The sequence below is a fragment of the Triticum aestivum genome, chromosome 6D (genome assembly GCF_018294505.1).
Source record: "Triticum aestivum cultivar Chinese Spring chromosome 6D, IWGSC CS RefSeq v2.1, whole genome shotgun sequence".
NCBI lineage: Eukaryota > Viridiplantae > Streptophyta > Magnoliopsida > Poales > Poaceae > Triticum > Triticum aestivum.
Window position 1 is genome coordinate 372821176 of NC_057811.1, and position 6158 is coordinate 372827333.

The following is a 6158-nucleotide window of genomic DNA, read 5'->3' on the forward strand; positions in this document are numbered from 1 at the left end:
TTCACCTTTAACTCTAGACATATAATCACTCAAGTGTTCAAGCATATTGGAATTGTGTTTCAATTGTCTACCAACATGAGCATTGAAGTTTTCTTGTTTGACAATAAAATTATCAAACTCATCTAAGCATTGGCTAGCAGACTTATAACGAGGAATATCACCTTCATCGAATCTATAGAGAGAATTTACCTTTACTACCTGTGTCGGGTTATTAAGACCATGAGTTTCTTCAATAGGTAATGGATTAAGATCATATATTTCTTCAACAGGCGGTAAATTAAGACCATGTATTTCTTCAATAGGAGGTAAATTCTTAACATCTTCAGCTTTAATACCCTTTTCTTTCATAGATTTGTTTGCCTCTTGCATATCTTCAGGACTGAGAAATAGAACACCCCTTTTCTTCGGAGTTGGCTTAGGAGTTGGTTCAGGAAGTGTCCAATTATTTTCATTTGTCAACATATTATTCAATAGAATTTCCGCTTCATCTGGTGTTCTTTCCCTGAAAACAGAACCAGCACAACTATCCAGGTGGTCTCTGGAAGCATCGGTTAGTCCATTATAAAAGATATCAAGTATTTCATTTTTCTTGAGAGGATGATCAGGCAAAGCATTAAGTAATTGGATAAGACTCCCCCAAGCTTGTGGGAGACTCTCTTCTTCAATTTGCACAAAATTATATATATATATCCCTTAAAGCAGCTTGTTTCTTATGAGCAGGGAAATATTTAGTAGAGAAGTAATAAATCATATCCTGGGGACTACGCACACAACCAGGATCAAGAGAATTAAACCATATCTTAGCATCACCCTTTAATGAGAACAGAAATATTTTAAGTATATAAAAGTAGCGAGTTCTCTCATCATTAGTGAACAGGGTGGCCATATCATTTAATTTAGTAAGATGTGCCACACCAGTTTCAGATTCATAGCCATAAAAAGGATCAGACTCAACCAAAGTAATTATATCAGGATCAATAGAGAATTCATAATCCTTATCAGTAACAAAGATAGGTGAAGTAGCATAAGTAGGATCATATTTCATTCTAGCATTCAGAGTTTTTTGTTTAAGCTTAGCTAATAATTTCTTAAGATCACTTCTATCATTGCAAGCAAAAAAGTCTCTAGCAGTTTCTTCATCCATAACATAGCCCTCAGGCACAACAGGCAATTCATATTTATTGGGAGAGTCTTCATTTTCACTTTCATCAATATTATCAGTTTCAATAATTTCATTCTCTCTAGCCCTAGCAAGTTGTTCATCAAGAAATTCACCAAGTGGCACAGTAGTGTCAAGCATAGAAGTAGTTTCATCATAAGTATCATGCATAGCAGAAGTAGCATCATCAATAACATGCGACATATTAGAATTAGTAGCAGAAGCAGGTTTAGGTGTCGCAAGCTTACTCAAAACAGAAGGTGAATCAAGTGTAGAGCTAGATGGCAGTTCCTTACCTCCCCTCGTAGTTGAGGGATAAATTTTTGTTTTCTCGTGTTTCAAGTTCTTCCTAGTGACCAGCAGATATAAATCCCAAGTGACTCAGAGAATAGAGCTATGCTCCCCGGCAACGGCGCCAGAAAATAGTCTTGATAACCCACAAGTATAGGGGATCGCAACAGTTTTTGAGGGTAGAGTATTCAACCCAAATTTATTGATTCGACACAAGGGGAGCCAAAGAATATTATCAAGTATTAGCAACTGAGTTGTCAATTCAGCCACACCTGGATAACTTAATACCTGCAGCAAAGTATTTAGTAGCAAAGTAGTATGGTAGTAACGGTAACAGTAGCAAAAGTAATATTTTTGGGTTTTGTAGTGATTGTAACAGTAGCAACGGAAAAGTAAATAAGCGGAGAACAATATGTGAAAAGCTCGTAGGCATTGGATCGGTGATGGAGAATTATGCCGGCTGTGGTTCATCATGTAACAGTCATAACATAGGGTGACACAGAACTAGCTCCAATTCATCAATGTAATGTAGGCATGTGTTCCGAATATAGTCATACATGCTTATGGAAAAGAACTTGCATGACATCTTTTGTCCTACCCTCCCGTGGCAGCGGGGTCCTAGCGGAAACTAAGGGATATTAAGGCCTCCTTTTAATAGAGTACCGGACCAAAGCATTAACACATAGTGAATACATGAACTCCTCAAACTACGGTCATCACCGGGAGTGGTCCCGATTATTGTCACTTCGGGGTTGCCGGATCATAACACATAGTAGGTGACTATAGACTTGCAAGATAGGATCAAGAACTCACATATATTCATGAAAACATAATAGGTTCAGATCTGAAATCATGGCACTCGGGCCCTAGTGACAAGCATTAAGCATAGCAAAGTCATAGCAACATCAATCTCAGAACATAGTGGATACTAGGGATCAAACCCTAACAAAACTAACTCGATTACATGATAAATCTCATCCAACCCATCATCGTCCAGCAAGCCTACGATGGAATTACTCACGCACGGCGGTGAGCATCATGAAATTGGTGATGGAGGATGGTTGATGATGACGATGGCGACGGATTCCCCTCTCCGGAGCCCCGAACGGACTCCAGATCAGCCCTCCCGAGAGAGTTTAGGGCTTGGCGGCGGCTCCGTATTGTAAAACGCGATGAATCTTTCTCTCTGATTTTTTCTCCCCGAACACGAATATATGGAGTTGGAGTTGAGGTCAGTGGAGCTCCAGGGGTCCCACGAGGCAGGGGGCGCGCCTAGGGGGCAGGCGCGCCCCCCACCCTCGTGGCAAGGGTGTGGGCCCCCTGGCCTTGATTCTTTCGCCGGTATTTTTTTTATTTCCAAAAATAATCTCCGTGGAGTTTCAGGTCATTCCGAGAAATTTTGTTTCTGCACATAAATAACACCATGGCAATTCTGCTGAAAACAGCGTCAGTCCGGGTTAGTTCCATTCAAATCATGCAAGTTAGAGTCCAAAACAAGGGCAAAAGTGTTTGGAAAAGCAGATACGACGGAGACGTATCAGTAGCGATAGTCGTAGAAACAATAGTTGGCGAGATAACAACGATGCTATGATGGAGATCAAGGTGTCGCGCCGGTGACGATGGTGATCATGACGGTGCTTTGAAGATGGAGATCGAAGGCACAAGATGATGATGGCCATATCATATCACTTATATTGATTGCATGTGATGTTTATCTTTTATGCATCTTATTTTGCTTTGATTGACGGTAGCATTATAAGATGATCTCTCACTAAATTTCAAGGTACAAGTGTTTTCTTTGAGTATGCACTGTTGCGAAAGTTCGTCGTGCCAAGAGACCACGTGATGATCGAGTGTGATAAGCTCTACGTTCACATACAACGTGTGCAAGCCAGTTTTGCACACGCAGAATACTCGGGTTAAACTAGACGAGCCTAGCATATGCAGATATGGCCTCGGAACACTGAGACCGAAAGGTCGAGCGTGAATCATATAGTAGATATGATCAACATAGTGATGTTCACCATTGAAAACTACTCCATCTCACGTGATGATCGGACATGGTTTAGTTGATTTGGATCACGTGATCACATAGATGATTAGAGGGATGTCTATCTAAGTGGGAGTTCTTAAGTAATATGATTAATTGAACTTTAATTTATCATGAACTTAGTACCTGATAGTATTTTGCATGTCTATGTTGTTGTAGATCAATGGCCCGTGCTACTATTCCTTTGAATTTTAATGCGTTCCTTGAGAAAGCTAAGTTGAAAGATGATGGTAGCAATTACACGGACTGGGTCCGTAACTTGAGGATTATCCTCATTGTTGCACAGAAGAATTACGTCGTGGAAGCACCGTTGGGTGCCAGGCCTGCTGCAGATGCTACTGATGACGTTAAGAATGTCTGGCAGAGCAAAGCTGATGACTACTCGATAGTTCAGTGTGCCATGCTTTACGGCTTAGAACCGGGACTTCAACGACGTTTTGAACGTCATGGAGCATATGAGATGTTCCAGGAGTTGAAGTTAATATTTCAAGCAAATGCCCGGATTGAGAGATATGAAGTCTCCAATAAGTTCTACAGCTGCAAGATGGAGGAGAATAGTTCTGTCAGTGAACATATACTCAAAATGTCTGGGTATAACAATCACTTGATTCAACTAGGAGTTAATCTTCCTGATGATAGTGTCATTGACAGAATTCTTCAATCACTGCCACCAAGCTACAAGAGCTTCATGATGAACTATAACATGCAAGGGATAGATAAGAGAATTCCCAAGCTCTTCACAATGCTAAAGGCTGCGGAGGTAGAAATCAAGAAGGAGCATCAAGTGTTGATGGTCAACAGGACCACCAGTTTCAAGAAAAAGGGTAAAGGGAAGAAGGGGAACTTCAAGAAGAACGGCAAGCAAGTTGCTGCTCAAGTGAAGAAGCCCAAGTCTGGACCTAAGCCTGAGACTGAGTGCTTCTACTACAAAGGGACTAGTCACTGGAAGCGGAACTTCCCCAAGTATTTAGCGTATAAGAAGGATGGCAAGGTGAACAAAGGTATATGTGATATACATATTATTGATGTGTACCTTACTAATGCTCGCAGTAGCAACTGGGTATTTGATACTGGTTCTGTTGCTAATATTTGCAACTTGAAATAGGGACTACGGATTAAGCGAAGATTGGCTAAGGACGAGGTGACGATGCGCGTGGGAAATGGTTCCAAAGTCGATGTGATCGCCGTCGGCACGCTACCTCTACATCTACCTTCGGGATTAGTTTTAGACCTAAATAATTGTTATTTGGTGCCAGCTTGAGCATGAACATTATATCTGGATCTTGTTTGATGCGAGACGGTTATTCATTTAAATCTGAGAATAATGGTTGTTCCATTTATATGAGTAATATCTTTTATGGTCATGCACCCTTGAAGAGTGGTCTATTTTTGTTAAATCTCGATAGTAGTGATACACATATTCATAATATTAAAGCCAAAAGATGCAGAGTTGATAATGATAGTGCAACTTATTTGTGGCACTGCCGTTTGGGTCATATTGTTGTAAAGCGCATGAAGAAACTCCATTCTGATGGACTTTTGGAATCACTTTATTATGAATCACTTGGTACTTGCGAACCATGCCTCATGGGCAAGATGACTAAAACTCCGTTCTCCGGAACAATGGTGCGAGCAACAGATTTATTGGAAATCATGCATACTGATGTATGTGGTCCGATGAATATTGAGGCTCGTGGCGGGTATCGTTATTTTCTCACCTTCACAGATGATTTAAGCAGATATGGGTATATCTACTTAATGAAACATAAGTCTGAAACATTTGAAAAGTTCAAAGAATTTCAGAGTGAAGTGGAAAATCATCGTAACAAGAAAATAAATTTTCTACGATCTGATCGTGGAGGTGAATATTTGAGTTACGAGTTTGGTCTTCATTTAAAACAATGCGGAATAGTTTCGCAACTCACGCCACTCGGAACACCACAACGTAATGGTGTGTTCGAACATCGTAACCGCACTTTATTAGATATGGTGCGATCTATGATGTCTCTTACTGATTTACCGCTATCGTTTTGGGGTTATGCTTTAGAGACGGCTGCATTCACGTTAAATAGGGCACCATCTAAATCCGTTGAGACGACGCCGTATGAACTGTGGTTTGGCAAGAAACCAAAGTTGTCGTTAGTTTTGGGGCTGTGATGCTGATGTGAAAAAGCTTCAACCTGATAAGCTCGAACCCAAATCGGAGAAATGTGTCTTCATAGGATCCTTTCTAGAATGGATCCTTTCTAGAGAAGGAGTTTCTCTCGAAAGAAGTGAGTGGGAGGAAAGTAGAACTTGATGAGGTAACTGTACCTGCTCCCTTATTGGAAAGTAATTCATCACAGAAATCAGTTCCTGTGATCCCTACACCAATTAGTGAGGAAGCTAATGATAATGATCATGAAAATTCAGATCAAGTTACTATCGAACCTCGTAGGTCAACCAGAGTAAGATCCGCACCAGAGTGGTACGGTAATCATGTTCTGGAGGTCATGTTACTAGACCATGATGAACCTACGAACTATGAGGAAGCGATGATGAGCCCAGATTCCGCGAAATGGCTTGAGGCCATGAAATCTGAGATGGGATCCATGTATGAGAATAAAGTGTGGAGTTTGGTTGACCTGCCCGTTGATTGGCAAGTCATAGAGAATAAAT